The sequence below is a fragment of the Mustelus asterias genome, unplaced genomic scaffold (genome assembly GCF_964213995.1).
Source record: "Mustelus asterias unplaced genomic scaffold, sMusAst1.hap1.1 HAP1_SCAFFOLD_1742, whole genome shotgun sequence".
NCBI classification, from domain to species: domain Eukaryota; kingdom Metazoa; phylum Chordata; class Chondrichthyes; order Carcharhiniformes; family Triakidae; genus Mustelus; species Mustelus asterias.
Window position 1 is genome coordinate 15,367 of NW_027591687.1, and position 20,841 is coordinate 36,207.

At 44.9% G+C, this 20,841-nt stretch overlaps 1 protein-coding gene across 5 annotated transcripts in view; it reads right to left on the bottom strand.

Moving 5' to 3' along the window:
- Positions 1 to 20,841, bottom strand: part of amigo1 (adhesion molecule with Ig-like domain 1) — a 50,641-nt gene that overhangs the window by 7,941 nt on the left and 21,859 nt on the right. Inside the window, exon 2 of one of the 5 annotated variants that reach the window (XM_078206725.1) lies at positions 15,866 to 15,974. The exons of 2 other annotated variants lie outside the window; for them this stretch is intronic. The gene's annotated coding sequence lies outside the window, so the exon portion shown is untranslated. Of the gene's footprint in view, positions 1 to 204; positions 271 to 10,565; positions 11,681 to 15,865; positions 15,975 to 20,841 lie in introns of those variants that run through there. 2 more of the 5 variants (XM_078206729.1, XM_078206730.1) reach the window with 2 other exon arrangements.

Sequence of the window (20,841 nt, forward strand, 5' to 3'; positions counted from 1 at the left end):
GGGTAATATGCATGTATAAAGGACATGAAGTCTATAACAGCACACAGGCAGCTGGTCCAGTTATAAGCATCTGTGTTAAAAGACAGTACAGGCAGACAAGCCACGTAAATACCAATTTTTATAATGTGCCGTTTGAATGCCAGGGTCTTTAGTTGAACTGTTGAATTGTGTTCATTTTGATTGCTATGTGACCTCTGACAGTGTAGCGCTTCTTCAATAAGGCACCAGCTTGTCAGCCTGGATTATGTAGTAAACACTCTCTGTTCAGTTCTAAAATGACAAGAATTGCAAATGAGAGAGGTCATTCAGCCAATTTTAATCCAATCAACCTGAATGGCCCCTAACCTTTCCTCCCTTTCATCCTTGAGCAGCATCCAGTTGCACTGTAAATGGGTCCAGTGTTTTCACCTGCACTTCTCTCTTTAGAAGTCTATTTGCAAGTTGACATGAGCAGAAGTATGATTTGAATATTAATGCAAGGTTCAAGCTCTCCCCTCCCACTGTGCTTCCTGCTAACTCAAACTCCAGTGAGTCACTCAGCTTGTATGACTTATTCCATTTCAAGCTGCCTCAAAGATAACAATTTAATTTCTTTTTAAATTTGCAGGCTGTCATTTTCCCAGCCACCTGTTTGTTCCTCTGCGCACTCCTCGGTGAATAATTGAGCCGTGCAACCAGGGAGGTGACTCGTTCAGTCGCTGCTCTGTGTTTTGTATCCTGGATCCCGGCTCAAATGATGGACCCTTTGAAGCAGCCACAGTCAGGCTAGCATTCCCATACTTTGTCCCTATGCAGTGACCCTGCAGAGCGAGCAGGCATTTGTATGTTGGGTGAAGACAGAATCAAGGTCAGCTGTGACGCCACTTGTCACGTAGCCCACTTGAACTGAACCCTCTGGGAATTTCATGAGAAATAAGAGCTACTCACTTGCAGCTATCAGGTGCGAGTACCCTGGAGGCAGCAGAACAGATTGCCCCCACTCCACCTCTGGTTCCTTTCTGATGTATGATGCTATACCATTTAGGAATAAAATGTAGCCCCATGTATTTGCCCCACTAATCCCCCTAACCTTCGCATCTTTGCATACTAAGGGCCAATTTAGCATGGCCAATCCACCAAACCTGCACATCTTTGGAGTGTGGGAGGAAAGTGGAACACCCGGAGTAAACGCATGCAGACACATGGAGAGCATGCAGACTCTGCGCAGTCACCCAAGGCTGGAATTGAACATGGGTCCCTGGTGCTGAGAGGCAACAGTGCTACCCGCTGTGCCAAGGTGCCACTACACTCCCAAAAAGCAGTGGCTACTCAGAAAGTAAGAAGTCTCACAACACCAGGTTATCGTCCAACAGGTTTATTTGGTAGCAAAAGCCACTAGCTTTCGGAGCACTGCTCCTTCGTCAGGTAAGTGGGATTTCAGTCCAACGCCGGCATCTCCACATCATACTCAGAAGGTGTGTGGATTACATCCAGTGGAAGTATCCAAGACTGAGATTGATGTTAGGGCAGGGGTACGATGAAAGTGATTCCCAATTTTTAAATCAAATGGCAAGGACCAATTTGCAGAGTTCAACTTTTGACACAGTTTCGCTGAACATTTTAACCTAACTCACCTAGTTTACAGGAAATAAAACTTCACAATTGTTTTGAAGTAGGAAAGGATCAGGTTCAGTCCTCGTTTGGGCAGGCATCGTGATTATTATTAATATTATTATTTTATAATATTAACAAAACATGTTCCCAGTTTGTGATGACTTGTATTTGTGCAGTTATCAAGGTGCACCCTCTGAAATTAGTTGCCCTTGAGAAAGTAGCTAAATGAATTCAGCACGGTTAAGGGTCCAACTTTAAATAAAGTAAAGTTTATTAGTCACAAGTAAGGCTTACATTAACACTGCAATGAAGTTACTGTGAAATTCCCCTAGCCGCCACAGTCTGGCGCCTGTTCGAGTCAATGCACCTAACCAACATGTCTCTCAGACTGTGGGAGGAAACCGGAGCATCTGGAGGAAACCCACGCAGACACAGGGAGAACATGCTGACTCCGCACAGACAGTGACCCAAGCCAGGAATCGAACCTGGGATCTTGGCGCTGTGAAGCAGCAGTGCTAATTATTGTGCTACCAAAAAAGACTGAAATACTTTATATTGTGCTAGAACAAAGAACAGTACAGCGCAGGAACAGGCCCTTCGGCCCTCCAAGCCTGCGCCGATCACGATGCCTGCCCAAACTAAATCAGCTACTGGCTGATTGTATGATCCACACTTGGGTTAATTAGCTATAAATTATTTCAGCGCTCCATGTTCCTTGCAATACCAAGAGGAGGAGTGGGCCATTCAGCCCCTTATGTCCAGTTTGTCATTCACTTGGATGCTTGCTGTGTAATTGGCACCGGGACCAGTCACCCAGCCACCACCGCAGCCCCCCTCCCCCCCGCCATTCTCAGTCACAAGTGTGAATAGAAATCATGCCCCAGGGTGAACTCTATTCTAGATAATTATATAGTGTAATATTGCTGAGTACTGGTTAGTCCAGTCAGACTCCCTTTGAGGGTTTAAAATTAATCCTTTCAGCTGCTGGCCTCCTAACCCTTGTGCTATTGATCAGTAACACATATTATCTTGTGTTTGTTGTGATCAGTGAATAGATGGTGCAATCTTCGCAATGGCATGATCACCACGCAGTCTGCAACCCTGGAAGAAATAGAATGCAATTTCCCTTTATTATTCATTTTATCTGTGGTTTCAAGAATGGAAACCTTGGACCCATGTTTAAATTGTAACGTGTGTAGTTCTTCAGCCTTAAAGAACGGTTTGATCAATGATCTTGTATCATGCTAAGGTCTGTAGCAGCAGCTTTCTATGTGGCCATCTTCTGGCTGTTTGCACATTACCAGCCTAAGCTGGTGATCCAGGTGTTAATGCAATATTAAATCAGCTTTTTTTATTCTGACTTTTTAAATAGTCGGAAGGTTTTTAATTTCAGGAGAATGAGTGATTCCAGGAGAGAAAGGCAGAAAATCAGACCAAGCGAGTGACAGAAAATATTTGAGGTAGCTCTGCTGTAACACCTTGGTTAGCCATCTGTTGTATCTAACACATTTAAATGTCTCTGCAACAAAGAAATAAAATGAACACATGCAATGGCCCACTGCATGAACCGTATTCAACAACCAAATACAGAGGCAAAATAATAATGCTGGAAAAACTGAAATAAAAACCAGAAAATACCCGAAACACTCAGCAGGTTAGGCGTCACCTGAGTAGAGAGCCAGGGTTCACATTTCAGGTCGAGGATTCTGTTCTGATGAAGGTTTATCATTGACTGGAAACGTTAACTGTTTCTCTCCTCAGATGCTGCTTGACCTGAGTGTTTTTTATGTTTGTATTCCAGCGATCATGCATCTGCAGTGTGTGTGTGTGATGGGAAATGGCACCCAGTGATCTGTTGTTAACCTTTTTCTGTCTGCTGAAGGGTTGTTCATTTTGGATGTAATAAATCCTTTGTATTATGAATCAGGACATCAGCTGTCCATTCAACATGACCAGGCTTAGACAGTTATTCTCATTGCCAATATCATAATGGTGATGACAACGTAATGAGAGTGTTGCTTGTACAGTGAACTAGAACCTGCCTCAGTGTATTTATGGATTCCAAATGTTTTATAATACTCTATTCCTGGCGGAGAGTTTGAAGCTCAATCAATTGCTGAAAGTGCTACTGAAATTAAATTTTAAAAATTCATCAAACCTCAAGGTTAATAGAATTCCCCCTCCCTTCCCCACACCCTCACTGACCTACCAACCTGCTGATAGACAAGATTAAGTAGGATGGGCATGGACTTGCTTTGCCAAATAGCCCTGGTTCTGTGCTATAAATACTTATTTATTAAGGCAGCATGGTGGCACAGTGGTTAGCACTGCTGCCTCACAGCGCCAGGGACCTGGGTTCGATTCCTGGCTTGGGTCACTGTCTGTGTGGAGTTTGCACATTCTCCCCGTGTCTGTGTGGGTTTCCTCCGGGTGCTCTGGTTTCCTCCCACAGTCCAAAAGACGTGCTGGTTAGATGCATTGACCTTGCTAAATCCTCCCCCAGTTTACCTGAACAGGTGCCAGAGTGTGGCGACTAGGGGATTTTCACTGTAACTTCATTGTAGCATTAATGTAAGCCTACTTGTGACACTAATAAATAAACTTTAAAACTTTTATTAGATCAAATGCAAGCCCCTTGAGCCTGCTCCACCAGTCAGTAAAATTGTGGATGATTTGATTAGCCTCAACTCCACTTCCCTGCCTGTCCCTCACAACCCTCAACTCCCTTGTCGATCAGAAATCTGTCTAATTCAGCCTTGAATGTATTCAATGACTCAGCCTCTGTTGCTGTCCGTGGAAGAGAATTCCAAAGACGACCGATCCTCAAACAAAATCCTCTTCATCTCTGTCTTAAATGGGAGATCTCTTATTTTTAAATTACACCTCCAGTTCTAGATGCTCCCATGAGAGGAAACATCAACTCAGCATCCACCAATTTCCCTCAATCTTTGATGTTTCAAAAACAGCAGCTTTCTTCTAAACTCTACTCAAACCTACTCAACCTTTCCTCACAACACATCGCCTTTGTTTGTGATGGCATTCTTCCAGCTAACCGCAGTTTACAATTGTTTATTCATGATTCGAGTATGGAGGGAACTGCCCCAGAGAAACCTCTGAAGCAGCACTCTCTGATGCAGCTCGGAACTCTAATACAGTTCTCACAGGGAGAGCATTCTAATACAGCTCCCTCTACCAAATCACAGATACAGACTGCTTACACGGTCAGTCAGTACACAGAACATTGTTTAATTTCTAATCTTGTTTTATTATACCTTTCACCCAAAGCTTGGCTATTATCTCCTAGCTAGAGATTGTTCTTCTAACAAGTAAACAACCTTCCTGTCAAGTTCTGCTCATCTTAGGTCTTTGAGGTAGAGTATTTGATTAGCCTATACTTTGTACTGCAGGGTGTTAGCGCTATTCCCCCTTTTACTAAATTTATTAATTCACCGTTGCACCTTTATCCCATGAATCGGCCGAGTGAATCATCTCTGAACTGCTTCCAATGCGAGTATATCCTTAAGTATGAAGACTAAAGCCAGTATTCCAGGTGCAGTCTCTCATTGGTATGTTTATCAAATTTCTCTAGTATTCAATCCCCCTTTCAATAAAGGACAATGTTCCATTTACCTTATTAATTACTTGCTGAGCCTGCATTCTAACTTTTTGTGATACGGGCACAAGGATGCCCAGATCCCACTGTACTGCAGAATTCTGCCGTCTCCATTTAAATAAGATTCTGCTTTTCTATTCCTGCCAAAGTGGACAATCTGGGATTAAGAATCTACTGATGACCATGAAACTATTTGTCGATTGTCAGAAAAACCCATCTGGTTCACTAATGTCCTTTAGGGAAGGAAATCTGCCGTCCTTACCCAGTCTGGCCTACATGTGACTCCGGATCCACAATGTGGTTGACTCTCCACTGTCCTCTGAACAAGGGCAACTAGGGATGGGCAATAAATGCTGTAAGAAGTTTAACAACACCAGGTTAAAGTCCAACAGGTTTATTTGGTAGCAAAAGCCACACAAGCTTTCTTACTGTGTTTACCCCAGTCCAACGCCGGCATCTCCACATCAATAAATGCTGGCCAGCCAGCGACGCACGTGACCCATGAATTAATTTTTAAAAAGTGAATGTGTTTTTGGTAGTGTTAGCCACAGCTCCCTGGTCCCCTTCAGATAGTGAGCGCCATTGTGTCCTGCTGCTTACCGCTCTCGATGGACGTGCAGTTTTAACTCTCCATTTAATATCTCGCCCGAAAGGAAGGATCTCCTGATATGCAGCACTTTGTGGTAATGAGCTGGAGTGTGAGCCTAGATTTATGTCCTACTTGCTGCAAGTGTTGGATGTGGTGTGAGAATTCCTTCATATTACCGGTTTGGTTTCTGATGGGTTTTTAAACTTTACTACAAGTTACTGCCACTCTAATCTGTCAAGTAGCGAACTTCGCTTGTGTTGTACAATTGTGTATTGAAATGAAATTCCACTGAAGCCATCAATAAAGGGAATTGAGTGATTTATGTATTTTGCACTACTCATCCTTTAAAATAAGCTATTTTAATAAAGAATATTTTGCGCATTTGAACATTGGCACAGAAGTGTTTTCTTTTGAATGCTTTGCTTCCAACTCCATCTCAAGGGTCACATGACAGGTAGAACATTACAACACAGAAGGAAGTCATTTGACCCTAGAATCATAGAATCCTACAGTGCAGAAAGAGGCCATTCGGCCCATCGAGTCTGCACCGACCACAATCCCACCCAGGCCCTTTCCACATATTTACCCACTAATCCCTCTAACCTATGCATCCCAGGACACTAAGGGGCAATTTAGAATGGCCAATCAAGCTAGCCTGCACATCTTTGGACTGTGGGAGGAAACCGGAGCACCCGGAGGAAACCCACTCAGACACAGGGAGAATGTGCAAACTCCACACAGATAGTGATCCGAGCCGGGATTCGAACCCAGGTTCCTGGAGCTGTGAAGCAGCAGTGCTAACCACTGTGCTACCGTGCCACCCATCTTGTCAATGCATCAATTCTCCCAAGGTTTATGAGGTCAGGAAAAAGTCACCTCATTAACAGAAGGCTATCGTTCACACCACTAAGGGCAAATCTCAGGCTGGTTGTAAGATAAATATTTGAGCATAAAAATCAAGGCTTACTTGCCTGTGCAGTCGTGAGGGAAAGATGCACTGTCAAAGGGGTCGTCCTTTGAATGGGATGTTGAACCTGTCTGTCCTCTTGGGTAGACACAAAAGATTCCATGTTCCATGTTCGAAGAAGAATGGGGAATTCACCCATGGTCCTGGTCAACATTTATTGGCTGCAAGGTGCTTTGAGATGATTTGATTTGATTTATTAGTGTCGCATGTATTAACATACAGTGAAAAGTATTGTTTCTTGCGCGCTATACAGACAAAGCATACCATTCATAGAGAAGGAAATGAGAGAGTGCAGAATGTAGTGTTACAGTCATAACTAGGGTGTAGAGAAATATCAACTTAATATGAGGTAGGTACATTCAAAAGTCCGATGTCAACAGGGAAGAAGCTGTTCTTGAGACGGTTGGTATGAGTCCTCAGAATTTTGTATCTTTTTCCCAATGGAAGAAGGTGGAAGAGAGAATGTCCGGGGTGTGTGAGGTCCTTGATTATGCTGGCTGCTTTTCCGAGGCAGTGGGAAGTGTAGACAGAGTTAATGGATAGGAGACTGGTTTGCATGATGGACCGTACTTCGTTCACAACTCTTTGTAGTTTTTTGTGGTCTTGGGCAGAACAGGTGCCATACCAAGCTGTGACACAACCAGAAAGAATGCTTTCAGTGGTGCATCTGTAAAGGTTGGTGAGAGTCGTAATGGGCATGCCAAATTTCCTTAGCCTCCTGAGAAAGTAGAGGTGTTGGTGGGCTTTAACTATAGCGTCAGCATGGAGGGACCAGGACAGATTGTTGGTGATCTGGACACCTAGAAACTTGAAACCCTCAACCATTTCCACTTCATCACCGTTGATGTAGACAGGGGCATGTTCTCCTCTCCGCTTCCTGAAATCAATGACTATCTCCTTCGTTTTGTTGACATTGAGGGAGAGATTATTGTCATCGCACCAGTTCACCAGATTCTCTATCTCTTTCCTGTACTCTGTCTCATCATTGTTTGAGATCCGACCTGTTACGGTGGTGTCACCAGCAAACTTGAAAATTGAGTTGGAGGGGAATTTGGCCACATAGGTGTATAAGGAGTATAGTAGGGGGCTGAGAGCACAGTCTTGTGGGGCACCGGTGTTGATGATCATTTGATTTGTTTGATTTGATTTGATTTATTATTGTCACATGTATTAGTATACAGTGAAAAGTATTGTCTCTTGCATGCTATACAGCCAAAGCATACTGTTCATAGAGAAGAAAAGGAGAGAGTGCAAAATGTAGTGTTGCAGTCATAGCTAGGGTGTAGAGAAAGATCAACTTAATGCAAGTGTCATAAAAAGGTGCTATATAAATGTCTTTTATTTTTAAAAATGTGACTTTAGATTCCTGCTTTAGTGGCAGTGTGTGATCGGGGTTAATTCCATCCTCCACCCCCAGAAACACTGTCCTTTGGTAATTTTTCTATGCCTTATAAAGTAGTCCAATGTTCCAGGGTCAGCTGACTAGTCTAGGGTGGCTACACTCCTGACCTGGACTCCAAAACGACACCATTTCCACCTTGGCGAAGTCACAATTCCTGACCCCATTCAGTATATTGGTCGATCACTCAGCAGCCAGAGAAATAGGGACCCCACATCATGGTATAAATAAATGGGAAAACTAGCCTTGATTTGTTTCAGAGAGGGAGGGAGAGATCGAAATTGAGCTTTGTCCAAGTGCAAAACATTGGCAATCCTAAGAGAAACTGGAGATAATGCGCACTCCAACTGAAAGACAAAAAGCGAAATGTCTTCGATGCTGGAAATATTGAGCAGGTCTGGTAGCCAGGGGGATAAGGAGTCAGTTAGCTCACTTGACTGGTAGTCAGGGGGATAAGGAGTCAGTTAGCTCAGTTGACTGGGGTTCAGAATAGCACCAACATCACAGGTTCAATTCCTGTTGCGACTGAGGTAGACGTGAGACCTGTCTCCTCGCTCTGCCCCTGAGAGTGGAAGACAAGCCAACTATCTGCCAGGAAAATGATTCAGGTTGAGGCATAATGAGCCAAGGACCTACCGTCGAGCAGAATACACATCACTCGCTCATCACTCCAGCAGCATCTGTGAAGTGAGCCAGGGTTAACGTTTCAGGACAATGACCCGTTGCCCCAATTCAAAGAGCTCTTTATCGAGTAATTTCCCCATAAATCTGTGACAGTACAGGTGATGCCAGCTAGAATGACTAAATTTCCCCCCTTAACCGAAAGATGTGCAAGTCAAGTGGGATTGACCATGTTAATTTAACCCTCGTGCCCCAATATATCTCAAGAAGAAATTAACTATAGCTCTCGGGATATGGGAGGAAGGGGGGGATCAGGATATTGAATTCGATGATCAGCCACGATCAGGATGAATGGCGGAGCAGGCTCGAAGGGCCGAAAGGCCTCCTCCTGCTTCTAGTTTCTATATTTCTATGTAATATGTGTAGGTTAGGGGGATTAGCCATGGTAAATGCAGGGGGTGTGGGTGGACCTGGGTAAGATGCTCTGTCAGAGAGTTGGTGCAGAGTCGTTGGGCCGAATGGCCTCCTGCACTGTAGATAGTTTATGATTCTATGAAGTGCCCCAGGTTTTATGATTAGAATATTCAGAATCATTAATTTTTCTGACAGCATTGCGACTGCAAAATGATTTAAATGTCATTTACTGTAAAGTATGGACCTGGTATTTCAATTATGCAATGGTGCTGTTGAAATGTTAGTAACTAGTTGGCAGCTGTTACCTTAGAACTATTGGAATGTCCTGGGTTTGAAGCTGTTTTCCAGCACTGACTGGTTCAAAGATACTCACCTACATATTGAAAGGCTCCCTCAGTCGCCAACTCCAAGCACCCGGAGAGGAAGTATAATGCAAGCGAAATAAATCATGTCTTTCCTGACCACATGATGTCCTAACTTGCTTCACAGCCAATGACATACTTCGTGAAGTGTCATCACCGGATTACTGTGGTTATGAAAAAGAAACCACAGCAATCTGCCAAGGGTTTTTGTGATGTTGATTAAGAAATAACTACTGGCTAGCTCCCAGGAGATCTGCCCCACTCTCACTTGAATTGTGCCATCGCGTCTTTCACATTTATCTGAGAGGGCCAATGGGAGCTTCAGTTTAATCCCTCAGCCGAGAGATGGCAGCGCTGAAGGTGCAGAACTCCCTCAGGAACTGCTTCAAGTGCCAAATCTGGATTATATGTTCAACTCTGGAGCAGGATTGGACCCCACAACCATCTGACCCAGAGGACAAGAGTTATTCGCTGAACTAGACCTGCATGAGTAGGGTGACCCTGGTTTGGTGGTTTCCTGTCTCAGAAGTGGAACGATTCTTCACCCTTAGTAAACCTTCTCATTTTACGTGAAGAGACAGTTTGTCAAACTATTTGGTACAGAGCTGTCGATATTTCGTTCAAGGTTCTGACAGTCTATGGATCCTCCATATCCCTTTGATGCATCATGAGATCTCCATGTTTTTCATAGAAACTTCTGGACCAGATGGAGGCCATTCAGCCATCATGCCTGTGCTGGCTCTTTGTAAGAACAGTCATGCTTAGTCCTACATTCCCATTTTCTCCCTTTAAGTTCCTTATCCATTCAACTGCTTCAAAAAATATTGAATCAGTTTCCTTTCAAGTAGGTCTGAGTGAAAAATGTCTCATCTCCATTCTAAACCTTTTGCAAATGATTTTGAATCGATGCCCTTTGATTATTGGCCCACTTGCCAGCGGGAATCATTTTTCTCAACCGTTATCTATCAAAACCTCTCATCATCCTGACCTCTATGAAGTCACCTCTCAACTTTCTCCATTCCAATAGGAAGTCTCACAACATCAGGTTAAAGTCCAACAGGTTTATTTGGTAGCACAAGCTTTCGGAGCGCTGCTCCTTCATCAGGTGAGTGAAGAGTTCAGTTCACAAACAGGGCATATATAGACACAAACTCAATTACAAGATAATGGTTGGAATACGAGTCTTAACAGGTAATCAAGTCTTTACAGGTGCAGACAATGTGAGTGGAGAGAGGGTTAAGCACAGGTTAAATAGATGTGAATTGTCTCAAGCCAGGGCAGTTAGTAAGATTTTGCAAGCCTAGGCAAGTCATGGAGGTTACAGATAGTGTGACATGAACCCAAGATCCCGGTTGAGGCTGTCCTCATCTGTGTGGAACTTGGCTATCAGTTTCTGCTCGGCGATTCTGCGTTGTCGTGTGTCGTGAAGGCCGCCTTGGAGAACGTTTACCCGAAGATCAGAGGCTGAATGCCCTTGACTGCTGAAGTGTTCCCCAACAGGAAGGGAACACTCCTGCCTGGTGATTGTCGGGCGGTGTCCATTCATCTGTTGTCGTAGCGTCTGCATGGTTTCCCCAATGTACCATGCCTCGGGACATCCTTTCCTGCAACGTATCAGGTAGACAACGTTGGCCGAGTTGCAAGAGTATGTACCGTGTACCTGGTGGGTGGTGTTCTCACATGAGATGATGGCATTTGTGTCGATGATCCGGCACATCTTGCAGAGGTTGCTGTGGCAGGGTTGTGTGGTGTCGTGATCACTGTTCTCCTGAACGCTGGGTAGTTTGCTGTGTACAATGGTCTGTTTGAGGTTGCACTGTTGTTTGAAGGCAAGTAATGGGGTTGTGGGGATGGCCTTGGCAAGATGTTTGTCTTCATCAATGACATGACTTCTTACTGTACCTACCGCAGTTGGCCGGCATGGTGGCACAGTGGTTAGCACTGCTGCCTCACAGCGCCAGGGACCTGGGTTCGATTCCTGGCTTGGGTCACTGTCTGTGTGGAGTTTGCACGTTCTCCCTGTGTCTGCGTGGGTCTCCTCTGGGTGCTCCGGTTTTCTCCCACAGTCTGAAAGACGTGCTGGTTAGGTGCATTGACCTGAACAGGTGCCGAAGTGTGGCGACTAGGGGAATTTCACAGTAACTTCATTGCAGTGTTAATGTAAGCCTTACTTGTGACTAATAAATAAACTTAACTTAACAGTCCACGCCGGCATCTCCACAAGATGGCTACCACCTTCTCCATTCCAGGGAGAACAATCCCAACTTTCCCACCCTCTCCTCAGAACTGAACCCCCGGACCCCGGTAGCATCCTGATAAACCTCCTCGGCATCCTTTCTAAGGCCTTTCCATCACTTCTGAAGTGTTCTGCCCAGAGTTGTTCACAACTCCCCAGCTGAGGCCTAACCAATGTCTTATAAAGTTCGAGGATGATCGCTTCTATATTCAATATCTCAATTTATAAACACAACTAACCCATTTGCTTTTTAAACAACTTATCATCTTACTGTGCTACGTTCGGAGATATGTGTATATACTCCAAAGTTCCCCTGCTTAGCTTTTCCAAGTATTTCTATTTATATTCCATTATCTTAACATATCTCTCTCTAGTGGGACAAGATTCAAAACTTGGTGATAAGTCTCTGACTCACTCTCGCAAAGTAAATTAGTTTTGATTCGAATAGGCAAAATTGCTTCAAAATGCTGCAACTAATGGATCAAACATCTACCCTCCGACCCTTCTGGAGAATAAATTTGCCACTTTAATTCTGTCAAGTAATAGCCTGGCTTCTATGATAATGTTCTCACGTCTGAGGCACCAGGTTGTGGGTTCAAATCCCACTCCGGAGCCTGCAGCACAAGTGAATATTTCGAGAGTGGAACACTTTGAGATGTTAGCTTTCAGGTGAGTTTACAAAAGGAGGTTTATATCAGAGAATCTGGATGGATTGTTAAACTGGGCCTCAGGTGTGTGCGAAAGAACCAGCAACACTATTCATAAAGCATAAGGGAAGTCTGATGTGTTTTTTTAAACATTTATCCCTCAATCAATAATAGATTGTCAGGTCATTTTCTCCCATTCCGTTTTTGGGATCTTGCTGCGCACAAGTTGGCTAGCACATTTTCCTACAATAGAAAGACGGAGGATGAGGGGTGACCTAATAGAGGTGTATAAAATTATGAAAGGCATAGATAGGGTGAACGGTGGGAAGCTTTTTCCCAGGTCGGTGGTGACATTCACGAGGGGTCATGGGTTCAAGGTGGGGCGGGGGGGCGGGGTTTAACACGGATATCAGAAGGACGTATTTTACACAGAGGGTGGTGGGGGCCTGGAATGCGCTGCCGGGCAAGGTGGTGGAGGTGGACACACTGGGAACGTTTAAGACTTATCTAGATAACCACATGAATGGAATGGGAATGGAGGGATACAAAAGAATGGTCTAGTTTGGACCAGGGAGCGGCGTGGGCTTGGAGGGCCGAAGGGCCTGTTCCTGTGCGGTATTGTTCTTTGTTCTTTGCAACAAAAACTATCCTTTATTGGCTGTGATGTGCTTTAGGATGTCCTGAGGATATAAATGGCAATGTCATGCAAGCCTTTACATGCTTTTTTTTCAAAAATATTTTTTGTAAATTTATCTCTGCCATGTCCTTTTCGAGTATTGAAAAGTTGAACATCAGCTTAAATTACAAGAAGACCATATCCCACTGCCCTTTCTGAGTAACTATCACATTGTAGCTCCATATCCAAGGGATGTTTTCCAAAGTTGTCCACTACCTTGTTTTGGTGTTGTTGATCAGCTTTGGGTATTTTTTCAGGTACGAGGGCAAACGTTACTTGGTGTTTGGATACTAAGGAGCCTTTTGTTGGCAGGAACTTTCAGGGAGGAGGAGAGACGATTAGTGAAATGAGGAATGGAACCCTCAGCACTCAACTGGATACAACTATCGAAGGTGATAGAGGTGGCATTGTAAATGGCCATGGGCAGCACAGCGGCACAGTGGTTAGCACTGCTGTCTCACAGCACCAGGGTTCAATTCCCTGCTCGGGTCACTGTCTGTGTGGAGCTTGCATGTTCTCCCCGTGTCTGTGTGGGTTTCCTCCGGGTGCTCCGGTTTCTTCCCACAGTCTGAAAGACGTGCTGGTCAGGTGCATTGACCCAAACCGGTGCCGGGGTGTGCCGACTAGGGGAATTTCACAATAACTTCATTCAACTTTTACAGATGCACCATAGAAAGCACTCTTTCTGGTTGTATCACAGCTTGGTATGGCTCCTGCTCTGCCCAAGACAGCAAGGAACTACAAAAGGTTGTGAATGTAGCCCAATCCATCAGGCAAACCAGCCTCCTATCCATTGACTCTGTCTACACTTCCTGCTGCCTCGGCAAAGCAGCCAGCATAATTAAGGACCCCACGCACCCCGGACATTCTCTCTTCCACCTTCTTCCTTCGGGAAAAAGGTACAAAAGTCTGAGGTCACGTACCAACCGACTTAAGAACAGCTTCTTCCCTGCTGCTGTCAGGCATTTGAATGGACTTACCTTGCACTAAGTTGATCTTTCTCTACACCCTAGCTATGACTGTAACACAACATTCTGAACTCTCTCATTTCCTTCTCTATGAACGGTATGTTTTGTCTGTATAGTGCGCAAGAAACAATACTTTTCACTGTATGTTAATACATGTGACAATAATAAAGCAAATCAAATCAAATGCAGTGTTAATGTAAACCTTACTTGTGACTAATAAATAAACTTTATTTAGCAGCCTGATAACAGACAATGTGGGATCTGATCCTCAGAAAGGGAGTATGATAGAAATAAGAAAATAACATTTAAAAACATAAAAAAATTGTGTGAAAAAGCAAATAAAGCCCAGGATCCTTTCCCCACTCTGAAGTGAATATATTTGCAGCCAACAAACATCTGTCAAGTTTCATGTTTACCCCAACACGCCGAGGAGATGATGCTGAATGTGAAATTAGCTGGAACTGGGTCAGTGCGAAACTCCTTCCTTTCAGGAGAAGGAACTGCGATTTCTGATGCAAAGGAGTCGTTACCATGCTGCTCTGAAATGATAAACATTGGATTGTGTTCAATCCATTTCCCTGATGCTTCTGCTTTTGTCAACAGTTGAATCTCACCGGTCAGTGGCTGTTCTTGCCCAGGGTTACCATTGCAGGTTACAGCTGGTGGCTTTCCCCTGACATTAACCTTTGATTGCAGGGATATTGATGAACTGTCCTCACTGTCTATACTCACGTTGTGTATTGGCAGCTCTTTTTGGTTTCCCTCATAGCCTTGGGGCCGGTTTTCTGACCTCGCTGTGCCGGGCACGGATCGCGCCCATCCTGGAAAATGGTATTCCGACCTAAAATCCGGTCTTGTGCCCGGCGCTAAACAGATTGCAATCGTCACAGTCCCTCTCTATTGGTGCCAACCGGATGGGTGCAAGGCTGATTCACATATTTAAAGTAGCATTTAAATACGCTTATCCCGTTCGTGGCTGGATCCTCCCAGCTCCCAGCATCTTCTAACCTTCAGATACGGTGCGAGACCATAGAGGTTTACAGCATGGAAACAGGCCCTTCAGCCCAACTTGTCCATGCCGCCCCTTTTTTTAAAACCCGAAGCTAGTCCCAATTGCCCGCATTTGGCCCATATCCCTCGATACCCAAGACTCTAGACCAGCAACAATCACCCCTGGTCTCCGCTAGCAGAGATCAGCACGATGGCCATGCCAGGGACAAGGATACCATTGAAACTCCAGGGTGTTCAGAGACATGGCTGGGCAGTGCCCATCTTGGCATGCCAGTGTGCCAGGGCAGTGCCAAAAGGGTGGAGCCATGATGGTGGGGCTATGCTAAGGGGTCATGTAGGGGCAAGGATCACGCAGGGTTGGAGCGTGAAGGTGGGCATGTTGGGGGCCCTGCAGGGCGGCATGGAGAAAGGAGAAAGAATTGCAATTACTGATGAAAGGGAATTACCTCATGAATGGCACGGTGGTTAGCAGAGCTGCCTCACGGTGCCAGGGACCCGGGTTTAATTCCAGCCTCGGGTCACTGTCTGTGTGAAGTTTACACATTCTCCCCGTGTCTGCGTGGGTTTCCTCCGGGTGCTCCGGTTTCCTCCCACAGCTCAAAGATGTGCGGGTTAGGTTGATTGACCCTTAGTGTCCCAAGATGTGTAGGCTTGGGAGGATTAGCGGGTTAGGTGCGTGGGGTTACGGGGGTTGGGCCCTGTTGGAGAGTCAGTGCCGACTCAATGGGCCGAATGGCCTCCTTCTGCACTGTAGGGATTCTATGATCACCTTGTTTGGTATCTTCATCTCCATGTTCCCGAATCTGGTCACCCCTGCAGATATGGAAGGAGTTTGCCTGCGCATGAGGTCAGGCAGCAAGATCTACAATCCATCCAAACTGAAAGCAAAGAAAGCAATAATTGGGTCCCAATCAGAGAACTGCTCTGACATGCTAATCACTCACAGCCTCTCTCATGCCTATAACCTGTTCTAGCAGCCTATAAGCATCAAGAAAACTGTGGTCATCTCTGCCCCCCTTCGCCCCACTGGAATTAATTAGCAAATTCTGCTCCCTCAAGTGCCCAGTGACAGACAATCTGCCAAAATAATGAGTTAAAAACTGTAATTCCTGCAGGCCAGAAACTGTCTGTAAAAGAATCATTAGTCAGGAATATTTTGTGCATAAGAAATACATCTCCTTTGCTGGAATCTTAGCAGAAAATCAAATACAGGATGGGGGGAAAAGGTAAGATTGTTGTCCTTGGAGTAGAGAGGGTTACAGGTGATCCAATAGAGGACCCCCCTCCCCCCATCCCCCCACCACACACTCAGTGCAAATAATTTTAACACTTTTTAAAAATAAAAACTTTAGAAGTTCAGAATTCTGGAACAGTAACAATAACAAAAGTATTCTTCATTGGATTGCAATGACCTTACATTCCTTCCACTATCTTTGCAATCACTGAGCTGATTCTGTTGCTATGGCAACTGCTCAGGCTGTGACTCAGCATCCACATCCCTTTGGAATGTCGTGCCTTTCTCCAAGGCCGAATCACAGAATCCCTACAGTCCAGGAGGAGGCCATTCGGCCCATCGATCTCTGACAAAGTGTCTTACCCAGGCCCTTTCCTCCACCCTATCCTTGTACCCCCACACATTCACCATGGCTAATTCATCTAAACTGCACATCTTTGGCGTGTGAGAGGAAACCGGAGAACCCGGAGGAAACCCACGCAGACACGAGGAGGACGTGCAAACTCCACGCAGACAGTGACCTAAGCTGGGAATCGAGCCCGCGTCCCTGGCGCTGTGAGGCAGCAGAGCTAACCACTGTGTCACCATGCCACACAAGTAGTTGTTGTGGAGTATATTCCCTCGGATACAATGATCTCAGGAATTTTCCGTATCTCTGCGAAGTCACCAGGGCTCACATGAAGTGAAATTGGTTTAAAAATTGCCTAGCCCTCAAAGGCAAGCAGGGACAGAGTGTAACGTAGCAAAATTTGTGGATGATACTAAAATAGGTGGGAAAGCAGGCAGTGAAGAGGATATAAAGATTTTACAGACGGACATTGATAGGCTAGGAGAATGGGCCAAAATTTAATGTGGATAAGTGTGAGGTTATCCATTGTGACAGAAAAAAATAGAAAGGCAAATTATTACCTAAATGGAAAGCAGATTCAAAATGCGTCCGGGCAGAGGGATCTGGGTGTTTATGTTCATGAATCACAGAAAGTCACTGTGCAGGTGCAGCATGTGGTAAAAAAGGCCAATGGGATGTTGGCATTTATTGCAAAGGGCCTGGAGTATAAAAGTAGAAAAGTGTTGTTGCAATTGTATAGGGTGTTGGTGAGACCACATCTGGAGTAGTGTGTCCAGTTTTGGTCTCCTTATTTGAGGAAGGATGTTGCGGCATTCCTCCAACCTTCCAATGTCAGCGTTCCTCCAATTCTGACCACTTGAATATGACTGATTTTAATTGCTCCACCATTGGCAGCTGTCTAGAGCTAAGCACTGGAATTCCTTCCCGAAACATCTCGCCTTCTCCGCCTCTCTCTCTCCTGCTTTAAGATGTTCCTTAAAATCTCCCTCTTTGACTGGGACTTTGTTCACCTGTCAGGCTTGGTCTGACAATGTTTCTGTTAGAGACCTTGGAAGATTTTACGACATTAAGGATGGCTCTTTCAATGAGTAAAAGTTTCACTCCTGTGCCTTGTTCCTTTTCTTCTTCATCAGGAGAATAAATGACTAATCCTTGCCTTCCTTTGAAGAGGCAAAGACATAACACCAATCCCCTTGCCCTACCAAGCTTAGAATATAGGAACAGGAGGAGGCCATTCAGCCCCTTGAGCCTCTTCTTTGCCATTCAACCAGATCATGGCTGATCTGTATCTTACCATTTTCCCACTTTGATTCTGTAACCTTTAAAACCTAACAAGATCCATCCACCTCAGTATTGAAATTTTCAATTTATCCTTCCAGCCTCAGCAGCGTCTTGTGGGAGAATGTTCTAGAGAGCCAGTGGATGTTACCTACTTGGATTTCCAGAAGGCCTTTGACAAGGTGCTGCGCAGGAGGCTGCGGAGTAAGATAAGACCCATGGTATTAGAGGCAAGGTACTCGGATAGAGGATTGGCTGACTGGCAGAAGGCAGAGAGTTGGGATCAAGGAGTCCTTTTCAAGATGGCAGCCTGTGACTGGTGGAGTTCCGCAGGGGTCACTGTTGGGACCACAACTTTTCACTTTATACATAAATGATCTAGGTGAAGGAACTGAGGGTATTGTGGCTAGGTTTGCAGATGATACAAAGATAGGTGGAGGGACAAGTAGTATTGAAGAGTTGGGGGGCTGCAAAAGATCTAGGACAGGTTAGGAGAGTGGGTAAAGAAGAGGCAGATGGAATACAATGTGGGAAAGTGAGTTAATGCACTGAGGTAGGAAGAATAGAGGCATAGACTATTTTCTAAATGGGAAGAGAATTCAAATGTTGGAAGTGCAAAGGGACCTGGGAGTCCGAGTTCAAGATTCTCTTAAGGTTATCTTGCAGGTTGAGTTGGCCGTTAGGAAGGCAAATGCAATGTTAGCATTCATCTCAAGAGGACTAGAATACAAAAGCAGGGATGTGCTGCTGGGGATTTATAAGGCTCTGGTTGGACCATATTTGGAATATTGTGAACAGTTTTGGGCCCTGTACCTAAGGAAGGATGTGCTGGCCTTGGAGAGGGTCCAGAGGAGGTTCACGAGAATGATCCCGGGAATCAAAGGCTTGATGTATGAGGAGCGTTTAAGGATTCTGGGTCTGTACTTGATGGAGTTTAGAAGGATAAAGAGGGGGTGGGGGGGTGGATCTCATTGAAACTTACAGAATACTGAAAGGCCTGGATAGAGTGGACGTGGGGAAAATGTTTCCATTTGTAGAGAAACTAGGATCTGAGGGCACAGCCTCAGAATAAACAGACAACCCTCTCGAACTGAGATGAGGAGGAATTTCTTTTGCCACAAAGGGCTGTGGAGGTCAGGTCATTGAGTATGTTTAAGACAAAGATCGATAGGTTCTTGGTTGGTGAGGAGATCAAAGGATATGGGGAAAAGGTAGGAGAATGGGGTTGAGAAACATATCAGCCATGATTGAACGGTGGAACAGAATCAATGGGCCGAATGGCCTAATTCTGCTGCTATATCTTATGGTCTAGGTTTCCACTCCCCTTCATGTGAAGAATTGACATCATCCTGCATGTCTTGGCTCCAATTTTAATGTTCTGCCTCCTTGTTCTGGACTCTGTCCCAGGAAATCGATTCCCTCTCTCTATCCTATCAAACCTTTAATCATCTTAAACATCTCAAATGGTGGCCCCTTAAACTTCTGTACTCGAGAATGGGGAACACAAACCTAGTCTGTGCAATGTGTCTTGTTAACTTAACCCTTTTAGCCCTGGGTGACTCTGCTACATGTGCGGGAGCCTGAAATTAATTCCTTTAATACACTTTTCATGCTAAAAGCAACAGACATGAAGTAACTCATCAGTAATGAGTGCCTTTGAGAGATTCCCAAACAGCTTCCCCACGCTGTGGGCCCCATTTGAAGCCTGAATTCTTTATTTTATTATTAATGCAGCATGTCACAATTTGTACACTGTTCATTAGATCCATAAATTTTTACAAGTACTTTTCACAAAGATAGTCAGCTCCATCGCAGCAGTCAGTGTTATCACCGGCACTGACAGGATTTACGTGGAAAATATTGTTACTCAGCAACCCAGAGAATTCACTGTTTACTCATTTTAATTAACTATGGAAAAAGCTGTAAATTTCTGTATATTATAAATATAACGTTAACTTCTGCAGAACAAAATGTTTTTTTTCTCTGCTTTACCCGACTGAGCCAGTCACTCTGTGTTCCAGTTCATTAACTGTGTCCCAGAATTCACAGCATTTCAAAATATTCTACTTACACGGCCCAGTCTTTTAATAGTGGCACATTCTGGAGACCTCCCCAAGCAGGGACAGCGTGGGGTTAGATACAGAGTAAAGCTCCCTCTACACTGTCCCCATCAAACACTCCCAGGACAGGTACAGCACGGGGTTAGATACAGAGTAAAGCTCCCTCTACACTGTCCCCATCAAACACTCCCAGGGCAGGTACAGCACGGGGTTAGATACAGAGTAAAGCTCCCTCTACACTGTCCCCATCAAACACTCCCAGGCCAGGTACAGCACGGGGTTAGATACAGAGTAAAGCTCCCTCTACACTGTCCCTGTCAAACACTCCTAGGCCAGGTACAGCACGGGGTTAGATACAGAGTAAAGCTCCCTCTACACTGCCCCCATCAAACACTCCCAGGACAGGTACAGCACGGGGTTAGATACAGAGTAAAGCTCCCTCTACACTGCCCCCATCAAACACTCCCAGGACAGGTACAGCATGGGGTTAGATACAGAGTTGTTCTGTTCATGATTCTTTCTGAACTCTGACCTCAGCATCGCAATGCGCAGTGTGTCTGTGAGATTTTCCCATTTCCCACCCTTGCCTCCCTCGCGGTTTATCTGAGTGTGATGATCGCTCAGTCTCCCACTCTGTTGTGTATTGAACTTGCTGCTGTGGATTCACCCTGGGCGACACTGAGTCACCGAGTTCTGTTTCAGTGTGTCCCCCAGAGCAGGTTTTGATATATTTCAGTTTGGTGTTTTGACAGTTAGAAAGGGAATATTTTAGGGAATCGATGACTCATTCTGGGGAAAGAGCACTGGAGGTAACGAAGCTGCTG